Raw genomic sequence first — 26,882 nt, forward strand, 5'->3', positions numbered from 1 at the left:
TAATTAGAGGTGATAATGGAACTGAATTCGAGAACGGTTCTTTGGAAGAGACCCTCAAATACAAGGGGATTAAGAAAGAATTTTCTGCTCCTGGAACTCCATAACAAAATGGAGTTATTGAAAGAAAGAATAGAACTCTCATAGAAGATGCAAGAACTATGATAGAGGAAGCAATATTGCCTACCTACTTCTGGGCTGAGGCTGTGCAAACTGCTTGCTTCACACAAAATGCAACTTTTATCAACAAGCATGGTAAAACACCATTTAGATGGTAAAGGGAAAGAAACCAAATTTGAAGTACTTTCACATTTTTTGCTGCAAGTGCTTTTTTCTCAAAACTCATCCAGAATAGCTTACCAAATTTGATCTAAAAGCTGATGAAGGCATTTTTGTGGGATATCCATTATCTACGAAAACCCTAAGAGTTTACAATCTGAGAACAAGGACATTCTTGGAATCTATACATGTATCTTTTGATCATAAGAAGATTACAGGTCTAGAAGATGTAGATGACCATGATGAGTTGAGATTTGAAAATGAAGTACCATATGCTAAATAGTTAAATCATATTATACTGACAAGTCCTGATACAATAAATCCTGATATCACTTTAAACTCTGATGATCCACATAACAGTGGAAATTCTGCAAATGTTGAAGCACATGTTAAGGGGGAGCAACATGATTCACATAAAGAGTCTACTAGAAGTGATTCAACTCAATGAACATCAATAAATAATTCATCAGACTCTAATTCCTCAAATACTGATGGATCAAATACTGATAGCACTGGAAATACTGATTCAGGGGGAGCATCAGGAAATGATAGTGGTACAAGTCAAAGAGATACTAGAGAGTTAATGGATCAAGGGGGAGGTTCTACTTCAAGAAGTCAACTCCCATCTGGTAGAAAATGGTCTAAGTCACACACAACTGACTTAATCATTAGAAATCATGATAGTGGTGTGAGAACCTGAAAAGCCACTCAAAATGAATGTCTCTACCATTCTTTTCTATCTCAAATTTAACCAACAAAAGTGGAAGAAGCTTTCAAGATGCTGACTGGGTTACAATAATGCAAGAAGAGCTTAATAAATTTGAAAGGAACAAAGTCTGGAATCTTGTGCCAAAACCAAATAATAGATCAATTGTTGGTGCAAAGTGGGTATTCAGAAATAAAACTGATAGTGAGGGCATCATTGCAAAAAATAAATCAAGACTGGTTGCAAAGGGCTATTCACAACAAGAAGGTATTGATTATGATGAGACTTTTGCTCCGGTTGCATGTCTTGAGGAAATCAGAATTTTTCTAGCCTATGCTACTCACAAGAAGTTTAAAGTATTCCAAATGGATGTGAAGGGTGCATTTCTGAATGGTGAACTTGAAGAGGAAATTTATGTTGAACAGCCTTCAGGGTTCATAGATCCAAAATAACGTGATCATGCCTATAAACTGGATAAAGCACTGTATGGACTGAAATAAGTTCCAAGGGCCTGGTATGAAATATTTGCTCTATTTCTGTTAGAAAGTGGTTTCACAATAGGTAAAATTGACAAAACTCTCTTTTATAAATACCATGGTAAGGACTTGTTATTAGTACAGATATATGTTGATGATATCATTTTTGGTTCTACTAATGATAAACTTTGTGAGAGATTTGCAAAGCTAATGTAGTCCAGATATCAAGTGAGTACGATGGGAGAATTGAGTTATTTTATGGGTTTACAAGTAAAACAGGCTGATGAAGGGATCTCCACAAATCAATCCAAATACACCAGGAATTTGCTCAAAAGATTTGGAATGCAAGACCGTTCAACTGCAATAACTCCTACGGCCATTGCAACCAAGTTATATTTAAATACTGGTTCATTAGTAGATATAACTAACTACAGAGGTATGATTGACTCACTCCTATATTTGACTACTAGTAGACCTGATATCATGTATGATACTGGTCTCTGTGCAAGGTTCCAAGCTGATCCAAGGGAACCTAATCTATTAGCTGTGAAAACAAATTTTAAATATCTCCAAGGTACCATGAATCTGGGATTATGGTATCCTAGAGATTCATACTTTAATCTAACTGGTTTCTTGGTTTAGCAAGAAACAAAAGTCAATTTCCACATCAATTGCAGAAGCTGAATATATTACTGTAGGTTGCTGTTGTGCTCAAATTCTATGAATGAAGAATCAGTTACTGGATTATGAGTTAGAGTATTCTTCTATTCCTATATATTATGATAATCAAAGTGCTATTGTAATGGCAGGAAATCCAGTACAACATTCTATGACTAAACACATCCGTATTAGGTAACATTTCATAAGGGAATGTATGGAAAAAGGTACAGTGGAATTGGTCTTTGTACCAATAGATCATCAATTAGCAGATATATTCACCAAGCCTCTCTATGAAGCTACCTTTACAAGATTGGTGAATGAATTATGAATGATATCAGGACATTTCTCAATCTCTGATAATTTGGAATAACTACTTATAGTTAAAGTGTGGTATCTTATTATTATGTATCAGTACTTATTAAATACTGATTGTAGTGTTAAACTCTGATGCCGTGGTAACATGTAATTAGCTTCTATTAATCATAGCCAGTAGCTGCATGTTAAACTCTGATTATCTGTAGAAACTTTGATGTTTGTCAAACTTGTGTTGACCGATAAATCCCGATAGTAGTTATCTCATAAATCCTGATAGAGGTTGATTAGATACTAATATTGGTCAAAATCTGATTAACCATTATATTCTAATGATAATTTTTGAATTTATTCAAATATTGTTTTAATTTGTATTTTAATTACAGGTGTGAAGTTATTTGCAAGTGGTCCTGGGGGCGCCATTTCATTCTCGTAACGGGAATGAGTGCACCGCAAGACCGGACAAGTTGTTCCCTCGTCTCGCAGTGGCGGCATTTGTCTGGGAAATTTTTGCATGATTACATTTGTTTATTGATGGCGTGAGGATATGTAAAAATGTTTGAGTATACACAAAACATTATTACAGGGAACTGTGCACACAGTAACTTCCATTACTATACATTTACATAATCGCTTTTACAATCAATAATATGCTGTCATGTGTCCCACTAAACTGAAACATTTTTGTGTTAGTGGAGAGATGTGTTATACAAAATCAATTTTTTATTTCAAATTAACACTTTACTTATCTCTATCATCTTCTTCTCTGCTATTTTACTCTCTCTCGCCCGTAAACTCTGAAACCCTAATTTATGTTCGATTTTTTTTTTTTGCAAATTCAAATTGACTTCACCAGTTGCTTCCAAACCTTTTACCTATGGTGGTGAAAAGTTTGTGACTAACAACTACTCTGCTATTATGGATAACAACAGTGTGAATATCGATTTTCACATTTTTTAGGACTTTCTCAGATCCAGTGAGATTGGGTTTTCTCTTACATCTACATCCACAATCGTAGGTGACCATGTATCTCTATCTGGAAAACTAGAGTCCATGATGATGGAGGTGCCAATGGAACTCCAAGTTTGGTGTTTGAGTTTGACAACAAGAAAAGGGTAGTTATTCCTCAAACTGTGGGGGATGCATTACAGTTTCCTACTCATACCTCCTACACTAGATTTATGGGAGATAATGAAATGAGGAGGTTCTTTAATGAGATAGGCTATGACAAGGATTTGAAGAACCTTGGTAAGTTGAAGAGGAATGGGTTCAGGAAGGAATGGAATTTCTTCTTTGACTGCATCACAACGGCCTTCAACAATAAATCTGCTAATTTTGATTCTCTGCCCATCATGACACAACAGATTGGATACTCTCTGATTCATGGTTCAAATTATGATTATGGTATAGTAGTTTTATCTTTTATAGGTGATAGATTAAATGATGACATGAATATAGTGTATTCTGTTAGATTATGTCAGTTGATTTTCAGTGTTTATTTCCATGCTACCCCTATCCCCTCAAATCAAATAGTGTCGGTATTTAAATTGACAAAAAGGGCTTTTCTGAGTTAATTTCACAAGATGAGAAGAATTTGAATTTAGCTCCTTTGAGGTTGCCTTTTGTTGCTAGGAACTTGCTCATTGCAAGGCTTCCTGTGACTTATGGATTACCTAACAGGCAGAGTGCTTAGTTGCAGGCCATAACTATTGAAACCCCTTTGTAGTTAACCCAAGCACAATAACCCAAAACCCAAAAACAAACTCAACCACCACCACAACCACAAACAGAAGCCACCTCGGGTGTCTCCCAAAAGACACCTGTTGTAAAAAGAAAGAAACAATTGGCTAAGAGGGCTCACTACGCCATAAACGCTCATATGCAATGCTTTTTTATTTTTGCTATAGACTATTATGGTGTTGCATTAGCCCAACTTTTCAAAAAGGCAACGTAAAAGGGGTGCTGCATTGCGGGTGTTGCCTTTGACATATAAGGCAACACTTTGGACCATTTAATGCAACACCGGAAAGTATTGCCTTTTAGGCATAATGCAACAATATTAGCAAGTAAAGGCAACACCAAAAGTGTTGCATTTGAGTAAAAGGACACACTAGCAGTGGGACCCACCAGGGCCATGTCAGTGCGCGACCCCCCGCATGCCACGTCAGCACTTAGTCCCACATGCCACACCAACAGGGGTCCCCGCATGCCACGTCAGCACTGGGTCCCACGTGCCATGTTAGATTTTCCACGTCAGTTGTGGGTCCATTTGCCACATCGGTTGTGGGGCCTACCTGCCACGTCACCTATGGGGCCTACTTTGTAATGCAACATTGTGCGGTCTGTTTAAGACAACACTATATTTAAGAATGCAACACCATTATAGTTTATAATGCAATACATTTGTTTTAAAATGCAACACTCTAAAAGACAAATGCAACGCTTTAAACAAAAAAAATTGTTGTAATTGTCTGGTACATATATATAACCCTTAAAAATCAGTTATCAAAACCAAATTCTCCTACAACCCATTTAAAATAACCAGACCAGCAAACAAAGTTCAACAGCCAATAACATCCAACATTCAACCATCATAAGCAGTACTACAAATACTAAAGTGCCAATTCCCAGCACTTACGGTAAATCTAACATTCAAAAGTACAAAATAAAGAAGTTTATATATTAAGGATAGTTTCATAATGATAATACTAAGTAGCTAAACATCGGTGCCTCCTGTAGTCATTGGAGTACCATTGTCATCTTGATCACTTGATAAGGTTGCACAAAAGTCTCCAACACCCTCAGTGGGAAAAAGTCACAAAAAAAACTAAACCTTTCAAACTTGGCTTTCTCGCTTTAAGACCTGGATTAGCTTCCCCAAGCTTTTGCATTAACCATGACATGTTCTCCTTCACTTTTAAGTTGACCTTGGCTTCCAAATCATCCTCAAGTTCCTGCCTGATTTTTAAGGTCATCTCCTGCACATAATTGTCTTTGCCAGCAGGAGTGGAAGTTTTTACAGACTTTTGACCTTGCCTTCCCACAAGCCAGGTCCTCCCATGCTTCTTTCCACCAGAGACCATTGCATTTGCCTCGAAAATATTTCCTAAATCTACCAGTGCCTTTATCTTCATCTAGAAGAAACGACAACATCAAGTTTTTAAAATTATACATATATTCAGGTTGCTTCGATATTTATCTAATAAAAATTCCTTACATATTTGGTTTTCTTTTCCTCCACATTTGTTTTGTACTTTCGGCCCGGTTTCCGCTTATAAGTTTCCAGATAAATTTCAACATCAACTGGCTCAACAATATTTGAGTCCAGTTTTTTCTATCACATATTAGAATTATGAAAAACAGAACAATGGACGATAGAATAAAATAAACTTAAAAATTTTGTAAAAAAATTTAAACAAATTTATTTTGCAACCTTAATAATTCACCAATCTAATTAATACATATTTTAAAAATACATACTAGTTTTTCTTTAGCTTGTGCATGAGTTCTAGGACCCATGGTATGTGTCTCAGTTATTGTATTTTGATGCGCCACATTATCGTCGGCTAGGGACTGCCAAAATAAGAAACAAGGTCAAGAAGAAATCAATTCAATTCTATAATTTTTGTTTACTTATAAAGTGGCATTTAATTAATTAGTATAAGTACCTGAACCGCCTCATCACCCCAATACCTCAAAAGCATTTTAAAATCCTCAAGCGGAACTGTTTCAGGTCTTCTCTCAAGTCTTTCCTCATCAGTTTCGTACTTCTTATAATACTTTGTTTTTACACGGCACTTGAACTGCTTCCAAGACTCATTTATCGTATGCATGACCCACTTATACCCCTCATCCGGAATAACATACTTAGCCTACATTTCATGAAACATACAATTAAATAGATAAATTGAACTACTGAAAACATAAAATATGGGAATTCACCTGACTTATGCTTTAGGGTGATGAAATTTACCAAAGTGTACTCCCACATTTGCTTCTTTAATTGGGCAGGAACAACGTGACAGTTGACGTAAGTAAGAGACACATTGTCCTTAGCCACTGTTCCGAGAAAATTACTTAACTTTGTAATGACTTTTTGATCATCAGAAATTGGCTGACCATTTTTATTCAAAGTAATGACTACTTTGTCGTTGGGATCCCTTGCATGAACCTTGCTTATTTTTTACCGCCCTCTAGGTTTTCTTGGAGCTTGCACTTAGTACGTCAGGTTCAAACAAAATGAAGAAGGAAATTATCAGAAAAATGCAGTATGCATGCAAGTTTATATACAGTCACTTAAGTTTAGCATTGTATAATTAAAGAAAGACTTAATTTTTTAAACAAATACCTATTATTTTATATAAAATAATATATAAATTTTTAAGTTCCTCCTGTTCTATCTTCTTTAGTAGTTGAATGTTATAATTAAAGACTTACGTTTAGCATTGCATAATTAAAGAAAGACTTAATTTTATTTTACAGCCCTCACCTTTTATTTAAAACCAAAATTAAATATTTATTTTGTAAGATATAGTTTTCAACCCTTAATTTTTAATATGAAATACAATATACACCCCCATTAACAATTTTTGTTAAATATGTTAATAATTTAGAGGGAAAAATTGAAATCCAACATATCATTTAAATAGCTTGATTAAGAACAAGTGAAAAGATAATCACAAATTTTACCTGCTTCGACTTCTTCATCTGCAGTCTCTTCCACGTTCAATTCAGTAACATTTTCCACTGTTGGAGCTACAACATTCTGCTTCTGACGCTCACGCATTGCCAAAAAAGCAGTGACTGTACCAGCTTCACAGTTGGGTGCTTTTTTAAATATCTTGGTACAAGTTGGTTTTACAACTGGTGGAAAAAATGTACTTGTCGCTTCCTTATTAGTGCCAGTTTTTTCGGTTGTTTCTCGGTGGCGGCAGTGGCACTATGTGTCAGACCCTTCTCTTTTGCAGTTGCTGCAGTGGCTCGCGAACGAGTTCTCGGTCCTGATAGAGGTTTTTTTGACGTAGCAGTTTTGACCACCTATAAATTAGTAAAAAGGTCGGGTTATTGTTTAAATTTTTGTATATGTATGAAGCGGAAAAAATAAGTGATACACAAGTAATTTTTATGTACCTCATCTGAATCAGTACTTTCATCTGCACCCTCGATTTCTGAAAGATATTCATCACATCCCTCGGGATCAGAAACTTTAGCCTTTTTTTCCTGTTGTCCAACGCACCCTATTTCAAACTATTAACTAAAGATGGCAACCCGTAAGACTTACAAACTGCATCATTTTCTTGTATACGCTCGAGTCTTCTAATTCATACTGCGTCAACGTTGACAAGGGTAAAAATCAACAAAATACTATCAGCACAAGTATATCAAGATGCAGATAAGAAGGATAAAACTGCAGAAAAATGAATAAATACCCTCATTATATATTTAAACCAAGTATTGTATCGCTAATTTATTTATCGAACTGTGTTAGATATATTTTTCATAAATACCCTCATTGTATTTTAAATCAAGTATTATATATTATCACATTCTATAACCGTGTTCATGTTCGTATGCCAGAGAATTAAACTCTATATCCATACAGATTTACCATTTTATTTTATACTGTCTAAATTTGATTGTGAATGATGAGTGCTAAGTAAGCGGTCACTCTAAAATGTTAAAATGTCAGAGTAATGCCCAACATGATCTTATGTTATTCAACAATTAGCATATTTATCATCTATTTATAAAAATGTCAGAAGTACCTCGGCATCAACCTCGTTCCCTCCAGCATCGTCATCTGTTTCACTTTCCAAATTTAGTTTCATCCTCGCATCTTCATCTATTTCACTGTCCAAATTTAGTTTCCTCCTCGCTACTCCTTTCTCCTGCACAGTGACATCCTGTCTACCCATAATCGGATTCAGCTCTGGTGAAATTTTTTTCCTTTGTTTCAGTATTTTTTGTTTCTTCTGGAGTTCTTGCGTGGTAATATACTTTCGCTTCACTGGTTTCTTAACTGAATCTGTAATAGTAACAATATAAATATATGTTAGAAGAATCGTAATTTGATTACACTCTCACACGCATGCATGTAAATATCACAGACTCTACCAGCTAATTGAGCTGGATGTTTAAAAACACGCATGCTTACCATGAATCATGTTTTTCCTTGGCCTTATAATAACATGTGGTTGTATTTGTCTTAAAGGCTCAATTTCAACGTCAATATTGGTATCAATGAAGAAGTTAATTTCTTCTCCATCATTGCAGCTCAGTACATATCCATCAGTATCTTTGTCATCCAACAACATCTTCCAGCCACCCCTCTTTTCTTCCCTAATGTAGACTCCACCGATTTCAGAGTAATGGAGGCTATCTTTCATAGACTCCATGAGCACAGAAAATGAGAATTCATATGTCAACTACAAAATTATAGCTTATACAGGTTATAATTACAAATCATATGTCATTATAAATCTTCAGTTATCATTATAATTAATTAGTTATAGTTATAGGCTTAAACTATACAAAATTAGTCATTATAGAATTATATAGTTTAATTAGTTGTCAACTATACGAAGAATTTTATACATCAAAACCACATAACAGAGGCATACATTTAGCAAGTGCATGCATTAAACATTACGCTACTAGATTCAACACTATTGTAACAAGTACATTTACATAAAGCCACATGTGTTTAAACAAATATATAAGGTGAAACAATGAATTTGTTGACCTTATATAAATACAATATATCCAACTAAGAATTTCACCTTAGCACATAGAAATAAACTAAATACAAAAAACAGAGCGAAGCAACATGGTGCATAAAACAGACATCACATACTAGAGACAAACATTCGTAATAGAGCATCACGATTTAACTACACAAACATGCTTAAGCAAGGAAAATGGCTAAAGATTACATGCAAAGCATTTACTTTAGGAAAGAAGAAGCATTTTTACCTGTAAATGCTTAACGATCAATGTCAAAATTGAATGAGCCTTTCTTAAGAGCAACCTTCAACCCCGCAGCCAACCTTTATGTCAAGTCCTTGCCTGTTAATTAAAAAAGTACCCCTTTGTCATTCATCCAGACTCATTATCTCTGGTAGTAATTTGCAGAATAAATTCCTAACATACCAAGCAATCAAGCACAAATTAAGATATAGACAGAGGCTGACCAACTATGACCAACTTGCAGTAGTTCAATCATGTAAAAGCATTATCAAAATAACACAATCTACCTATCAGATCAACATTATCAAACAATTACAACTGAATTACACTCTTTCAAATCAAGCATGTAAAAGCTTTATTATTCTCTGCTAACAAATTCAATCCAAGAAAATAAAGGGGTAAATAAAACCCTAAATCAACTTCACATAACAAATAAAACCCAAAATAATTACCCAAAATAAAACCCTAAAAACCCAAAATCAAACAGATAAAACTTCCAAATAAAATCCTAAAAAAATATGTTAGAATTGAAATAAAACCCAAAATCAACTTCATATAACAAATAAAACCCCCCAACAAAACCCAAAATCAAACAAATAAAACTTCCAAACAAAACCCTAAATAAAACATGTTCGAATTGAAATAAAACCCAAAATCAACTTCATATAACAAATAAAAACCCCCGACAAAAACCCAAAATCAAACAAATAAAACTCCCAAATAAAACCCTGAATAATTACCTAAATTGAAGATGTGTTCGTTTAAATCGAAGATGCCCCAAACTCAAACCCCCATACTGAATCGAAGATGCTCCAAACTGAATCGAAAATGCTCCAAACTGAATCGAAGATTAGCCAAATGGAATCGAAGATGAGAGTTTAGTGCAGCTTTTTGAGAGTATAATCGAAGATGAGAGAGTTTAGTGCAGCTTTTTGAGAGTATAATCGAAGATGAGAGTGAATGTCCGAGAGTGAGAGTGAATGTCCGAGAGTGAATTTTGAGAGGGAATGTCTGGGACTGTATTTTCGTTTAGGGGGGAAGAATAGCCGCCCAAATTTTCACCTACTGACTTATAATTTGCATCTTTCAAATTTTATTTTAACTTATTGAAAATATCTTTTTTAATTTTAATTAATTTAGGATTTTGAAATATTAAGATATTATAAATATATTTAAAATATAAAAAATATTGAAACTTTAAATATTTTATATATCGAAATTTAAAATGAAAATAAATAATATTTAAATGACATTTATATATTTTTTGAATATTTAAATTTACATTAATTTAAATTACAATTTTGAACTATTAAAAAATATAATAATAAAATTAAAATCAAAATTTGAATTATTAGTACATAGTAACTAGTAAATTTATGTTAAAACCATTAATAATTAAAATCTCAAAAGTTAGTAGATCGTAAAAAATATAATAATGAAATAAAAACAAATGCAACCCGACAAGATCAAATGCAACAGAAATCAGTCAAATGCAACGCCTTTTGGGCCACGTCAGCAGACACATCATGTGGGTCCCCAGCCATGTCAGCAACGGGAATCACATGTGGGCCCAAATTCTGTCATGTCAGCTGCCACGTCAGCAGTGCGGGCCCATATGTGGGACCCCCTTATGCCACGTAAGTTGCCACGTAAGTTGCCACGTCAGCAATGTGGGACCCACATGGCGACAAATTATTGTGGCAGATGGCTAATGCAACACCACGATCTCTAGTATTGCAAGCTGTGCAACACCATTATTATATGCAATGCGAGCTGATATGTAATACAACACTATTATCTTATGGTTGCAGAGAAGCCAAAATCTTATAGTTATTGCAACGCTTTTCTTGCAACACTCAAAAAAAGCATTACATATGAGCATATATGGCGTAGTGGCTACAAATCCTGATGTAGCAAAGCCAAAAGCTAAAGCAACACAAGTTCCTCATCCTTCTAAACCTTCAGACTATTTCAGGAGGAAACTTGTGCTTGCTGGACTAGAATCAGATTCAGATGAGGACAATGCTACCTTATCTTCTAAATTTACAAACCTTTCATCTGATTCTTCTACAAGACCAGTTGTACTACCAACTGATGAGGGCACAGCTACTGATGTTGTTGTAGGTTCTGAGAATACTGATGCTGGTACAAGCCCAAGGTCAAAGAAAAGGAAGCTGACCAAAGTTTAATATGCTCAGAACTTGCTCAAGATCAAAAAGAAAATGATTGAGGAGACACATGGGGAATTTACACCAAATCCTGATTTTTAATCAAATCCTGATGCACCTGTGAATTTTTCTGATTCTCCTATGAAGCAGCAGAGTAAGAGAGTAAGAAAAATCTCCATTGAGCAAGTTGAAGAGTCTGTCAAGAGGATACAAGAGAAAGGTCTTTTCCCTTGATCAAGCACACAAGACCCTGTATCTCAAAGGGATAGAACAACTACAACTCCTGATCCAATCCCACAAGAACCTGCACCTCAAAGTAGTGTAGCAGATATTGAAGAACAAGCGCCTCTAAATGAAAATTCCATTTAACAATGGCATGATGATGAAGCTTCCAGAATTCATGAAGAATTTTCTCAGATCAAGGACTTCTGTAGGCAATTTGATCCTGAAAGATTCAGTCAGACATCTATTTTCATGAAGAGCCTGCACAGGAATCCAACACTACAATTATGGAGAAGAGTACACAAGAACTTGGGTGTCAAAGTCATCCAGCAACTCCTGATTCTCCATCCACACAAGAATTATTACATCAAAGTTGCAATGAGGGCTTCACTCCTGCTACAGTGACTCTGGTAGTAGATGCTGAAGGCAAAATTCATCAAACACCACCATCTACTGATATCTTATCAGTACCTCCACTAAATGTCTGCACAGAAGCTGAATCTTCAGATTCACAAGGTATAAATACTGATTTCAGCTTATCAGCATTTATTTTAAATATTGGTTTTGTTTTCTCAGCATTTATGTGTCATGTCATAAATCTTGTTGGTATGATTATATCTAGACCTTTATTTAAGGACTACCTCTAGTTGTATGAACAAAGACAACCTTTCTTTAGCCACATCTTATTTCTATAGGATCGAAAATTTATCTGAGTCTTTTATGTGATTTGTGTGAAAAGATTTAGAGAAAAACAGAATTGAAGAGAGGCAAGATCCTTCCTAGCAAAAGTAGAGGTAGATGAGAGTCAGGATTTAGTAATCCTTGTAAGAAAACTCTAACTATTGAAAGTTATGAGCTGTGTAGTGTGAGGAGTAGTAAGACTACTTTAAAAGAACATAGAGATTAAGTGTTAATTGTTATATTTTGTAGGTGCACAGAGTACAAAAGAAACAACTGTTGATCAATAGTCTGTGGTCCCTCAGATAAACTTTGATGAACCAAGTGCTGATAATCTCCCTGCAGGTCTAAGTAGTGATACTTTCCCGCAGTCCACTCACTCTACTTTACCATCACTTTCTATTCTCCATGTTGTTGTTGAAGATGTAATAGCACAACAGTCCATACATGAAGATCTATTCACTACAGGATCACCACAGCACTCCACAGGATCACTAAGGAAATTAAGCTTGTTTCTCCTTCTTGGTCGCCAGTAAGGTTTGTGAAGAAAATGCTAATTTTTATTCCACTCTTCTAGGCGCAAGTAAAAGAAGTACAGCTCCCTGGTCGCCAGCCATCTCTCAGCCACACTTTATTGAACAAATCAATTGATGTATATGGGTAATATTTGGCCACATATTTCAATTGATGTATAAGTCTACACTCAAGCAGTAGAATATATAATCAAGATTTGAAATACTGAGAAGCTCAGGCACATTGAATATCCGTTTAACTTATCACCGGAGAAATTTTATAATTCTTGATTTAACTATTGTATATTTATAGGGGCAGTATAATCGTTGTCCGATAATTAGATCCTTGGAAAAAAAAAAGCTAGATCATTGTATGAGATTTAATTTGTATATCTTTGTAGAAGCAAGAACATTATTGTTCTTGGATTGTGGCCGGTTAATTTATTTACCGGAATGTAGCAACATACCCGAGGATTTATATATGAATATATACTTCCCCGAATATCTCATGTTCGTAACTTTATTGTCCTAAACACTATTCATCTCAAGAACACGGAACCACTAACCGAACATTAAAAAATTTATTCGCAAAAGATTTGAAAGAATTTTTTAATTTAGTGAGTATCGTATTCAACCCCCCTTTACGATACTTCGAGACCTAACAGTTTCATTTGTCACATTCAATTCAAAGTAAATAGAAACTCAATTCAGTGATCTCTTTGTAGTATAGATAAATTGCTGGTGAGGATTATGATAAACCAAAGAAAAGATTTTTGGGTGATTTGGTATCGTAAAAACCTCATTGTGAGTTTGAAAATACAATATAGATGAATAATATTGTTAATGGAAAATTTTGATTAAAACAAATTCTGGGAGGGTTGTTAAGATTATGATGGTGTTGACGACTGCGAACGGCATAAGATGATTAGGGTTAGGTTTTTGTGTTTGAGGATGGTTGTGTTAGGAGCAATTGATGATATCAAACAGAAACTATCATAAGCATCAACGGATGATGATTACAAGCATCAATGGATGATGAGTATAAGCATCAACTGTTAGGGCACACACACTGTAGAAGGGGGTTGAATACAGTGTTTACTACAATCAAATCGAATATAAGAACTCAAGTAACAGAAAACAGATTTTATTCAACACAATAAACTCTGTTACAAAGAACTGTCCTCTCTCAGTGATGAACAAATTATAACGAGAGCTGCTAGGGTTACAATGAATAATAAACTCGATTATGATAACACATATAGTGTAAACCCTATGCCTGTGTTTATATACTACACAGTTACAAGATAATCTTCTAATTGATATCGAATACAATTCTGCTTCCTAATATATATCAATTAGTTATCTTTTCTTCCAAGTATTCTATTCCTTATAGAATTATTCTCCATGCATATCTCTTCTTATGTTTGTCTTGATCTTCTTTCCTTTCAATCAGCCGCCTTTCTTATCTGAACGTCTCCTTAAGTCCTGATATTATCTCCTGATAAATATCTCCTGATAACTTAAGTTCTGACAACTTAAGTTCTGATATCTTAAGTCCTGACTTCAGTATAAGTACTGATTTCCAGTTAAGTACAGATTTGTCCAGTTAAGTAAGATCTGAAAACTAAACACAAGTCATATTAGACATGACATCACAAATATATCTAACAATCTCCCCCAACTTGTAAATTAGCATAATATACAAGTTTAACAGATATTTGATGATGTCAAAAATATTAAGTACAAATGCATGAGAATTTGACTAGATAACTACAACTTACAGTCCTTATAGCTTTACCATCCTCAAGGTCTGATAACAGCTTCAGTCTGTATACACTTCAGAATTTAAGCAGTTGTATATCTTTGACTTGGCTTCAATTTCTGATCTCTTTGATGTCAGGAGTTGTCCTGAGATAGTTCTTCAACAAACATCTTTCAGTAAATTCAAGTTCATTGACCATCCTCCTTTTAGCATTCTTCAATTCAACTGTATCTTCACTAGTTTGAAAAATAGCAGCCATGAGATCATTTATTTTAGCTTTCCTTATATCCTGATCTAGTCTGATTATGTAGGCTTTGTCAGACTCAAGATTGAATTCAAGTCCATTAATACCAGAAAATGTAGTGATGATTTTAGCAGTATTAGGCTTCATTTCATCAATTTCTCCACTATGAGATCTGTACTTGGGATAGTATGGGTTGTCAGACTTTACAAAGTAAAGCTTCTTCTGTCTTTGAATATTTGATCTTAAATAATCTACAGCACCATCTGTTGATCTGTTTTTAACTTGAAGTAGAAATAGAACATGTTCCAGTTCTTCGAAATACTTCAGTGAAATTGCATTCTCCCTGATATGGAATACCCTCCCATCTGTCATAAATATAACATGATGTCTTCTTTCAAAACAAAATGGTAATCCATTTGTACATATTCAAGTTGATTCAATTTCTCAGGAGTTGCTCCTACACTTGGTTCACTTAAGGAAGTTGGATCATTGGTAGTATTGCTTACTCTCTTCTCTTTTGAACTACCCAATCCAGATTTGTCTCTTGCTTCCTTTCCGGTAACAACTCTTGCTTCAAAACCACTTGATATAGTCTTTAAAGGTTGAGTCTGTTGAGCTTTGGTGAATCCTGGTAGTAACATCTTTGAAGGTTTAATATGAGCAATGTCAGAGGTTTCCTTTTCCTTATCTTCTGATATCAAGCCAACTTGAGCTATGTCAGAGGTTGCTTGCTTCACTGTGATATCAGAACTTACTACATCTTGACTCTGAACAACTTGAGCCATGTCAGAGGTTGTTTGAGAAATCTTCTTTTTTATCAGAGTAAGACTAGCATCTTCTTCATCAATTATTTCTTCATCCATGACTGGCACATATACCTTTACAGGTTCACCAATCTTTTCTTTGCCCTTGGATCTTGGATCTATCTCCACTTGTGATTTGGATTTGGTTGCCTCAGGATTTGTCCTTTCTTTTATCACAATGCCCTTAGGCTTTGGAAGTTTCTTTTCATCAACAGAAGCTTTAGATTTGGAGTTGACTTTTTCTGCTTTAAGTCTAGCTTCTTCTTCCTTTAGACTTTCAAAGTCCATTCCAGGATTTTCTTTAAGAAATAATCTCCTTGAAATTTCTTCATCAAGTTCCAGATGTTCACTAGAACTTATCCTTTTACCAGTATCAGAACTTATCCTTTTATCAGTATCATAACTTGTTCTTTGTGTAGAAATTTCAGTTATCTTTGATGAAGAACCTTTGCCACCTTTGCCTTGACCATGACCTCTACCCATTCTAGAGTTTCCCTGGTCATCATTTCCATCATCCTTTCCTTTCAGTTATTGAATAGATTTGCATTTGGGCTTAATTACTTTCTCCCCTTTTTGGCATCAGCAAGTAAAAGAAGAGAGACAAGCAATTCCACTGAGGATTGGATCTCATTGAGTTGAGTTTGATGAGAAGCTTGATTCATTAGAATTTCATCAATCTGAGCTTGTTGCTTCTCCTGAGTTTTTTTAATATACCCAATTTTGTCAAAGGCTGGCTTGAAAAATCTGTTATTTTTCAATTTTATATTCATATCTTGCTGGACCAAGGATTCCTGAATTTTATTCACCTTGTCATGAGTTATGGAGTGTTAACCTTGAAGGTGCCTAGTACTCATTGCAGTAACTCTCGGTTGTGCTTTGAAATCATCATTTATCAGCATTTCATCAGCTTTGGCAAGATACTCAACAAGAATTTTTTCAGAAGGAATAAAACTAACTGAGTTCCATTCCTTTGTCCACTCCTGACCTCTAGGAGTTTCACTCCAAGGTACTGCTGTATCCTTTCTAACAAACTTCTTGATTAAATCAGCTTTGTTTGGAGCTTGTTGAGGTGCATGTCCTGATGGACCAGCTGCATCAGCATCTACATTTGCAGCAGCTTCACCAGTAAGTTCAGCATTATCAGCATCTGAACTTACAGATCCTGCAGCATCAGCATCTTCTGATAAAAGAACAGTATGTGAGGCTATAGAAGCTTCAACATCATCCTCTAAGTTCTGATCTGCAGCTAAGTTCTGATCAACAGCCAAATCTTGATGCCCACCTAAAATCTGATTTTCATCATCCAGATTCAGAATTGGTGTGGTTGGAATATCTTCATTGAAATCAACATCTAAAAGTGGTGTTATTGGTGGAGTGAGTTGAGTTGGTGGAGTTTCCAAGTACAGAACTTCAGGCACAACCAAGTTATGAATATCAATTTCAGCACTTGTATCTGGGTCTTCAGTATGTACTGGATCAATTACAGGAGACACAGGAGGTGTAAGCACTTGCTCTGGAATATTCCCTTGTTCTTGAATAGGAGACTTTTGAGCTGATTCAGCAGTAGAAAGTAATTCAATTACTATAGGTTCTATTGGGATCAGAGATTCCTGACCGCCTTCCTTAGCTGCTTCTTCCACAGTGTCTTCAGAGTGTGATGAAACACTTACAGCCCTCCTGGCTCTTTGCTTTCTAAGTCTCTTTGCAGAATTAGAGACTTTGGGAGCTTCATCATCAGAATTTAGCTTTCTAAGCCTTTTGAGGGGCCTAGAAATCCCAGTTTTAGCATATTTTTGAGAAGTGATCTTCTCAGCTTCTATAACAACAGGTTCTGATATTGGAACCTGTTCCTCATTGTCTGACTCATCTCTCAGAACAATTCTCCTTCTCTTCTATTGAGTCTGAGGTACTATCTTCGTCCTCTTGGGTTTGGAAGATGAAGGCTTCACCGGATGTGCTGAAGGCTGAGGTTGAGATGACTTTGATGGTTTGAAATAAGTCCTGATGGAGGGTTGAGTAGGTTGAGGTTGAGAAATGGTAGGTTCTGATGGTTGTTGAGTTGGCTGTGATGTGCTGGTGGGTTGAACATCAGGATAAACAGATGTGTATGTGTGTGGATCAGCATTTACCATAATATGTTTTACTAAATGAGGAATCTGTAAGGGTCTCTGTACTGGTTTCTTAATGTCAGCATTTTCACGGCTGTTAAGTGAAGTTCTCTTGGATCTGCTTGAAATCTTGCACAAAGACAGGTTACATACATGATATCAGGTCTACTTGCAGTTAGATATAGTAGTGAGCCAATCATACCTCTGTAATCAGTAATATCTATTGATGTACCAGTATCCTTATCCAATTTTGTTGCAGTGGCCATAGGAGTGGATGCACTTGAGCAATCTTGCATTCCAAATTTCTTCAACAAATTTATGGTGTACTTAGATTGACAAATAAAAGTTCCTTCTTCATTCTGCTTGACTTGAAGGCCCAGAAAATAGCTAAGTTCTCCCATCATACTCATTTGATATCTTGACTGCATCAGCTTGGCAAACCTTTTACAAAGTCTGTCATTTGTAGAACCAAAAATGATATCATCAACATATATCTGCACCAAAAGTAAGTCTTTTCCATGGTTGAGATAGAATACGGTTTTGTCAATAGTCCCTCTGTTAAATCCACTTTCTAGAAGAAACTGAGTTAATGTCTCATACCATGCTCTTGGAGCTTGCTTAAGGCCATAAAGTGCTTTATCAAGTCTGTAGACATGATGAGGAAATTTTGAATCTACAAAACCTGGAGGTTGTTCAACATATACTTCTTCTTCTAATTCTCCATTAAGAAAAGCACTTTTTACATCCATTTGAAAGACTGTAAACTTTGTGTGAGCAGCATAAGCCAAAAATATCCTTTTGGCTTCCAATCTAGCAACTGGTGCAAATGTTACATTATAAGCAATTCCCTCATGTTGAGAATATCCTTTTGCAACCAGCCTTGCTTTATTCCTTGTAATTATGCCATCACTATCTGTTTTGTTTCTGAACACCCACTTTGTACCAACAATAGATCTGTTCTTTGGTCTTGGCACTAGGGTCCGGACTTTATTTCTTTCAAATTCATTTAACTCTTCCTATCAAATTTGGATAGCTGTTCAGGATGAGTCTTAAGAACAAAACACTTGCATCCAAATACATGAAAATACTTCAGATTTGGCTTCTTTTTCTTCACCATCTCATATGGTGTCTTTCCATACTTGTTGATAAGTGTTGCATTCTGAGTAAAACAAGCAGTCTACACAGCTTCAGCCCAAAAATAGGTTGGTAACTTTGCTTCATCAAGCATAGTTCATGCAGTTTCAATAAGAGTTCTATTCTTTCTTTCAACAATTCCATTTTGCTGTGGAGTTTTAGAAGCAGAGAATTCCTGCTTGATTCCTTGGTCTTTGCAGAACTCTTCCATGATCAAATTCTTGAACTCAGTGCCATTATTACTTCTTATAATTTTCACAGAGTCTTTAACCACTTTATCCAGTTGTTTGACATGACATTATCAATGGCACTATGCAGCAAATGTCTTACCTCTGCATCCTTTGCAACAGATGAGATATCTTCAGCTGTATATTCACTTTTCTCCTTTGGTATAGTCTGTGATGGCTGATCTGCAACTACAACAGAGAGCTTGGTTGGCTTATGTGGTCCTTCATTGATACTGTCAAGGTATTCTGGATCTGTAGCTTCCGGAAACATAGACATCATCACCTTCCATATGGGATACTCAGAAGGCTTCAGTATGGGAACCCTTATAGTCTCATATCGATTATGGATTTGAGTCTTTGGAGTTTCTTCAGTTTTGGTGGGCTTGATTGGAGTTTGTACTTCTGTAGACATGATTATTTTTGGATCTTTACTGTATGTATGTTAATAGATTGCTCTGATACCACTTGTTAGGTCACACACACTGTAGAAGGGGGTTGAATACTGTGTTTACTACAATCAAATCGAATATGAGAACTCAAGTAACAGAAAATAGATTTTATTCAACACAATAAACTCTGTTACAAAGAACTGTCCTCTCTCAGTGATGAACAAATTATCACGAGAGCTGCTAGGGTTACAATGAATAATAAACTCGATTATGATAACACATATAGTGTAAACCCTATGCCTGTGTTTATATACTACACAGTTACAAGATAATCTTCTAATTGATATCGAATACAATTCTGCTTCCTAATATATATCAGTCAGTTATCTTTTCTTCCAAGTATTCTATTCCTTATAGAATTATTCTCCATGCATATCTCTTCTTATGTTTGTCTTGATCTTTTTTCCTTTCAATTAGCCGCCTTCCATATCTGAACGTCTCCTTAAGTCCTGATATTATCTCCTGATAAATATCTCCTGATAACTTAAGTTCTGATATCTTAAGTCCTGACTTCAGTATAAGTACTGATTTCCAGTTAAGTACTGATTTGTCCTGTTAAGTAAGATCTGAAAACTAAACACAAATCATATTAGACATGACATCAGAAATATATCTAACATCAACGGATGATTATGATATTGACGGATGTTGGTATTCGATGGATGATGATGTCAATGGATGATGAGATCAGTATTTGTCATGTCAGTTGATCTTTGAAGAGGAAAAGGAAACAGGAATTTCAAGTCGGTGGAGGACTTTATCTCAGAAGCGATAGTATAGGTTTCCTTGTTATTAATAGAATAGGTTTCCTTATACATTGGTAGTTGTGCTCTATAAAATCATAGTTTAGGTCCATGTTATATCCATTGCGACATTGTTATATCTTTCGCATAACCTAGCAGCTCTCAAGGATATTTGTTCATCCTTTCAAGAGAGTACTTGTGTAATAAGTTTTTATAAGATTGATATAAAAATTGTTTGATTCTGTTGAAGCTCTGTCTAGTTGATCGTATTAACTGTATTCAACCCCCCCCCCCCCCTCTATAGTTGATTAAGGGCCTAACAATTGGTATCAGAGCTTGCTGTTAACATACAAACAGTTTAAGATCTGAAGATTGATTAACCATGTCATATAAAGGAGAAGAATAAAAACAGAATCTGGATTCTAAGCCACAACCCCTAGCCACATCACAGATAAGTAGCAACATGAGTAGGTATGAAGCAATCAAGGTGCCCATCTTGAAAGTGCATGAATATCCAATCTGGAAAGTCAGGATGGCTATGTGTTTGGAAGCCACAGATCCTGAATAGTTAAGCAGGATCTATGAGTGTCCTCATAAACCAATGAAGGTAGTTGTTTCGGTTGCAGCAGAACCACAGAAGATGATAGACAAAGACAGAAAGGATTACACTCCTAAAGATATCTCGTCAATCATGAAGGATGCTAAGGTTCGACATATCCTGAACAACAGTCTTGATAGTGTTATGTCCAACAGAGTCATTGGATGTAAAACAACAAAAGAGATATGGGATGCTTTAGAAGTAAAGTGTCAAGGTACAACTGTTATCAAGAAAAATAGGAGAACAGTGCTTACTCAAGAATATGAGCACTTTGACTCAAGGGATAATGAATCCCTATTTAAGATCTATGAAAGATTTCAGAAGTTGCTGAATGACTTATCCCTTGTCAATAAAGAATATGATTTGGAAGACTCAAACTTGAAGTTCCTACTTGCTCTTCCTGAAAATTGGGACTTTAAAGTCACATCGATCAGGGATAACTATCAACTCTACATCACACCTCTAGATGAAATTTATGGAGTTCTGAAAACTTATGAACTCGAGATGGAGCAAAGGAGCAAGAGGAAAGGATCAAAACCTAGACCAGTTGCACTGAAAGTTGAAGAGAAGCCAAAGGAGAAAGCTAGGAGGAAAAGCTACTCCAAAGGGGAAGCCATGATTTTTAAGTCGGATACTGAATTATCAAACTCTGTTGATGACTCAAATCCTGATACTAAATCTGATACTGATAGTGATCATAACAACAATGAAGATATGGATCAAATTTTTGCCTTACTGGTTAAAAGTTTCAAGAAGATGATCTATAGCAACTTCAAGAAAGGGAGAAGATTTTCGAGAAAAGGCTCCAGTTCCTCAAACTCTGATAAGAGGAACAACAAAAGAGATACTGATTGGAAGGAAGCTAGATTTGGAAAAACTGACAAGTCAAAAGAGAGATGTTACAACTGTGATGGACTTGGACACTTTGCAGCTGACTGCAGAAAACCCAGAGCTGAGAAAAAACAAGTTTTGATCTCAAAGAAGAGAAATCGGGATATTTCATCAGACTCAGATGATGGAATCAATTGTGCTCTCATGGCAAATGTTGATGCTGAGACCAACACTGCTGTAAAGGTACCTCAGTCTACTCTTGTATTTGATACCGATGATATCTGTGAATTAAGATTATTTCTTAAGACTCTACATGTTAGTTTTAGGGATCAAACCTTAGAAAACAATAGGATCAAGAGTGAGAACTCTGTGCTTAAGAAAAGGAATGATAGCCTAGAAACTGGGTTGCTTTCCATGCTAAAATTTCAAAAATAAAGAGATAATGTTGTTTATGTTAAAGAAAAATTGTTAGAAAAACATGCTTATCTATAAAAGGAGTTAGCTAAAGAAATAGAAGACATTAAACTTTGGACTAACTCAGGAAATCTTAGAAAAGGATTGTTGGGGATTAGGATTAGGATAGTCAGCTAGATCTAATTTTGATAAGAAAAGTGGAGAAGAAACTGAGAAAACCGAACCAATAAAAACGGATAGTCAAGTAAAATTGAACAAGGTTCAATTAAAGACCATTAAGTTTAATCTAGGTGCTAATAATGTTAAATATATTCATGAAGAATGTACTACCTCAACACCTAGATCAAACTTAATTACTGAAAAGAGTGAACAAGTTCACACCAACTCAGTAAATATTGGTTCAATGACTCAAAAACAGCTTAAGTAAAAGCTGAAGGATTTATACATGAAAGACAAGAGAAAAAGGTCTAGGAAAAATAGGAATGGCAAGGTAGGTTTTAAGAAAAATGGAAACTATGTAACCCCATCTAATGCACATAGAAAACCTGTTCAAACTGTGGTAGCACTAATGATCTTGCTAATTCTTGCAGGAAGAATAAAGAGATAAAAGTTGTTCCTTCTAAATCAGAGTTTAGGAATAGAACAGCTAGATATAAACCACAGAATCCTTGTTTTCATTGTGGAAGTGTTGGGCATTCCATTTATACATGTAAAGAGTACCACAGTTTGTATTATAATTTTTATAAACTGAAACCCTCTTTAATTAAAGCAAAATTTGTTTCTGCATGTATAAACACTGATAGTAAGAATGTTAACATAAACTCTGATATGAAGTCTTCTGCTGCATATGTTAACAAACTTAAAAAGGCCAAAGGATCCAAGCAAGTATGGGTCCTTAAAAACACTAACTGATTCAAATTACTTATTGTAGGGTGACAGGAGAAATGCTCTTGTCTTGGACAGTGGATGCTCAGGACATATGACTGGTTATAAATCCCTGTTATCAGAATTTGAGGAGAAGGCTAGCCCAAGCGTTTCTTATGGAAATGGAAACTTAGGAAAAATCTTGGGATATGGCAAAATCAAAGTTAAAAATGTCATCATTGAAAATGTAGCTCTTGTTGCATGACTCAGGCATAATCTGATCAGTGTGAGTCAAATATGTGACAGAGATTACCATGCCAATTTTTATAAGGAGCATTGTGAAATTGTCAGTAAGTCTGATAGAAAGATCACATTGACTAGTGTAAGACATGGTAGGTTGTATGAAGCCAGGGTCTCCACAAGAACTGATAACTCAGAAGTTCGTCTATTGCCAAGAAAAGGTATACACTTGTGATTGTTGATGAATATACAAGATACACATAGGTGTATTTTCTGTACACCAAGATGAATCTCTATCTATTCTTCTTGATCATGTGAGGGAGTTGGAGAAAGGATCAACATACAAAGTGAAGATTATCATAAGTGATAATGGAACTGAATTCAAGAATAGCTCTATGGAAGAGTTCTGCAAACTCAAGGGGATAAAACAAGAGTTTTCTGCTCCTAAAACTCCACAACAAAATGGAGTTGTTGAAAGAAAGAATAGAACTCTGATATAAGTTGCAAGAACCATGCTAGAAGAAGCAAGATTGCCTGCCTACTTCTGGACTGAGGCTGTGCAAACTGTTTGCTTTACACAAAATGCAACATTTATCAACAAGCATGGAAAGACATCATTTGAGATGGTGAAAGGGAAGAAGCCAAATTTGAAATACTTTCATATATTTGGTTGTAAGTGTTTTGTTCTCAAAACTCATCTGGAACAGTATACCAAATTTGATCTAAAAGCTAATGAAGGAATATTTGTAGGATATTCGTTGACTACAAATGCCTTCAGAGTTTACAATCTGAGAACAAGAATAGTCATGGAGTCTATACATGTATCTTTTGATAATAAGAAGATAACAGGTCTATAAGATGTAGATGACCATGACAAGTTGAGATTTGAAAATAAAGTACCTTATGCTGAACTTTTAAATCCTGACTCTGATACAATAAGTCCTGATATCACTCAAAGCTCTGAAGTTCCACAGAATAATGGAAATTCTTCTAACACTGAAGCATATGTTGAGGAGGAGCAACATGACTCAAATCCAGAGACTACTGCGAGTGATACAACTCAAGGAATATCAGTAGAAAGATCATCAGACTCATCTTCCTCAAACTCTGACGAATCAAATACAGATAACTATGGGAACACTGATTCAGGGGGAGCATCAGGAAACAACAGTGGTACTACTCAAAGAAATAACAGAGAATTTATGGATCAAGGGGGATGTTCTTCTTCTAGGAGTCAACTTCCATCAGCAATAAAATGGTCCAATTCACACACACCTGAGTTGATGATTCGAAACCCTGACAGTGGTGTAAGAACAAGAAAAGCCACTCAGAATGAATGTCTCTACCATTCCTTTCTATCTCAAACTGAACCTAAGAAGGTTGAAGAAGCTCTACAAGATGTTGACTGGGTCATAACAATGCAAGAAGAGCTCAATGAATTTGAAAGGAACAAAGTTTAGACTCTTGTGCCAAGACCAAAGAACAGATCTGTAGTTGGCACAAAGTGAGTGTTCAGAAACAAAACTGACAGTGAGGACATTGTTACAAGGAACAAAGCAAGACTGGTTGCAAAGGATTACTCACAACAAGAAGGCATTGATTATGATGAGACATTTGCTCTAGTTCCAAGGCTAGAGGTGTAACACCCCCAAATCCAAGGTCGTGAATTCGGGTCGTTACGATCACTTATTAATTAAATAATTCTCTTTTCACAATATTACTCGACCTTTTATTCAAACTCACACACACACAGGTTATATGCTTGGAAACGGTATCAAATAAATCATCTCCATTTATCTACCTGACGGGGCTGGCGCACAAAAAGCCTACAGAACTCACGAGCGTTCCTTACCCGCCTACGGACAGCAGTCCTGGTCTGATCCATGCTGGTAGTATGTTGTGATATGATTTATAAAAGCAAGGGTGAGCATTATAGCTTAGCAAGGTATATATCCCCATAATTAAGTATGTAAGGATAAATAAAACCAATAATTATACTTTGTATCTCCAAAGCGTTCTGAAAGTTTATATGCTTGTCAAATTTATAATATTCTCAAAATCAACTATAATAGTATATCCACTGGATACTTGTATTCATCTCTTTCTCAAAATCATTGTATACTCGTACTCATTTATTTCAAAATCTCAAGATGTTACTCGAACCAAGATTCTCAAATGGGTGTGATATATATTTATCAACATCCCAATTTAAAACTCAGCCTTATTGGCAGATTTCTCAAATGGATTTGATATATAATCATCAACATCCTTATTTAAAATCAGCCTTATCGGCAGATTTCTCAAATGGATTTGATATATATTCATCAATATCCTTGTTTAAAACTCAGCCTTATCGGCTCTCTGTTGTATATTTCACAACAGTTTTTCCAAAATGGAAGAAAGGGACTATACTGGAATAAACCACGTATCGGTGATCAGCCAAATACGAAATTTTCTCTACTAGTAGAAGGAATACAAACCTAGCCGCCTTTGGGCTCATCAAGACACTACACGGTGGTTGCCCATTGTCGTTCAAGTACGAAAGTCAATGGTCACCTAGACCATATAACCGTACAATGCGCCACTCCGCGCTTGCATAATGCGCCACTTCGCGCCTGGTCACTGCCTGATACCACTCCGTGCCGGGCAGGCCACATTCTAGTCCCAAAATAATTATATCTTTTGCTCAAAATCCTTTTTCAAAGGAATAGGTCGTTAAACGTTGTCCTTTAAATAAGATGATTTATTCATCACTTTTAACTCAATTGATCTTTGGGAGTTGTCGGAGTTTTGAATTTAAAATCATTTTCAAATCCCTATCTGTAGTAGGGTGACACATATATTACTCACTTTTTCTTTATTGAACGAGGAAGCAAAACTCTTATGCTTCTAGACTAAGTTCCCTAAGGTTTTGATACGTTTCAAATGATTAATCTATTTCAAGAGTTTTGAATAATTTAGAAAGTACCTTTGGGAACCATGTCTATTTTTAAATAAGTTTTTAGAAGTCCGAAGATATTAAATATCTAAGGTCTCATAATAATTTAAGAGGGATTCAATGAATTGATAAAATCTTATAAATAAAACATCTTTGTATAAGGTTCAATGAATTGATAAAAACCTTATATATAAAATATCTCTGAATATGGTTCAACGAATTGATAAAATCTTAAGTACAAAGTATTTCTAATTAAGGTTCAATGAATTAATAAAAAACCTTAAATACAAAATATTTCTGAATAAGGTCCAACGAATGGAGACACCTTAATCAAATAATCAAAACAGGATTTGGTATCCTATAATTGCTCTTTGAATAGTTAAATCTTTATTAAATAACGTGAAATGATTTATAAACTATTCAGTATATTTTTAAATACTTTCTGGATATTTAATACTCCCTTAAGTATCGCTTTATAAAATAATCAATCAAGTAAGGGTGTCCCTTAAATGAATAAACCAATATTTCTCGAAGTTTAAGTCAAAATCTCA

The sequence above is a fragment of the Apium graveolens genome, chromosome 1, assembly GCF_009905375.1.
Source record: "Apium graveolens cultivar Ventura chromosome 1, ASM990537v1, whole genome shotgun sequence".
Lineage (NCBI taxonomy): Eukaryota > Viridiplantae > Streptophyta > Magnoliopsida > Apiales > Apiaceae > Apium > Apium graveolens.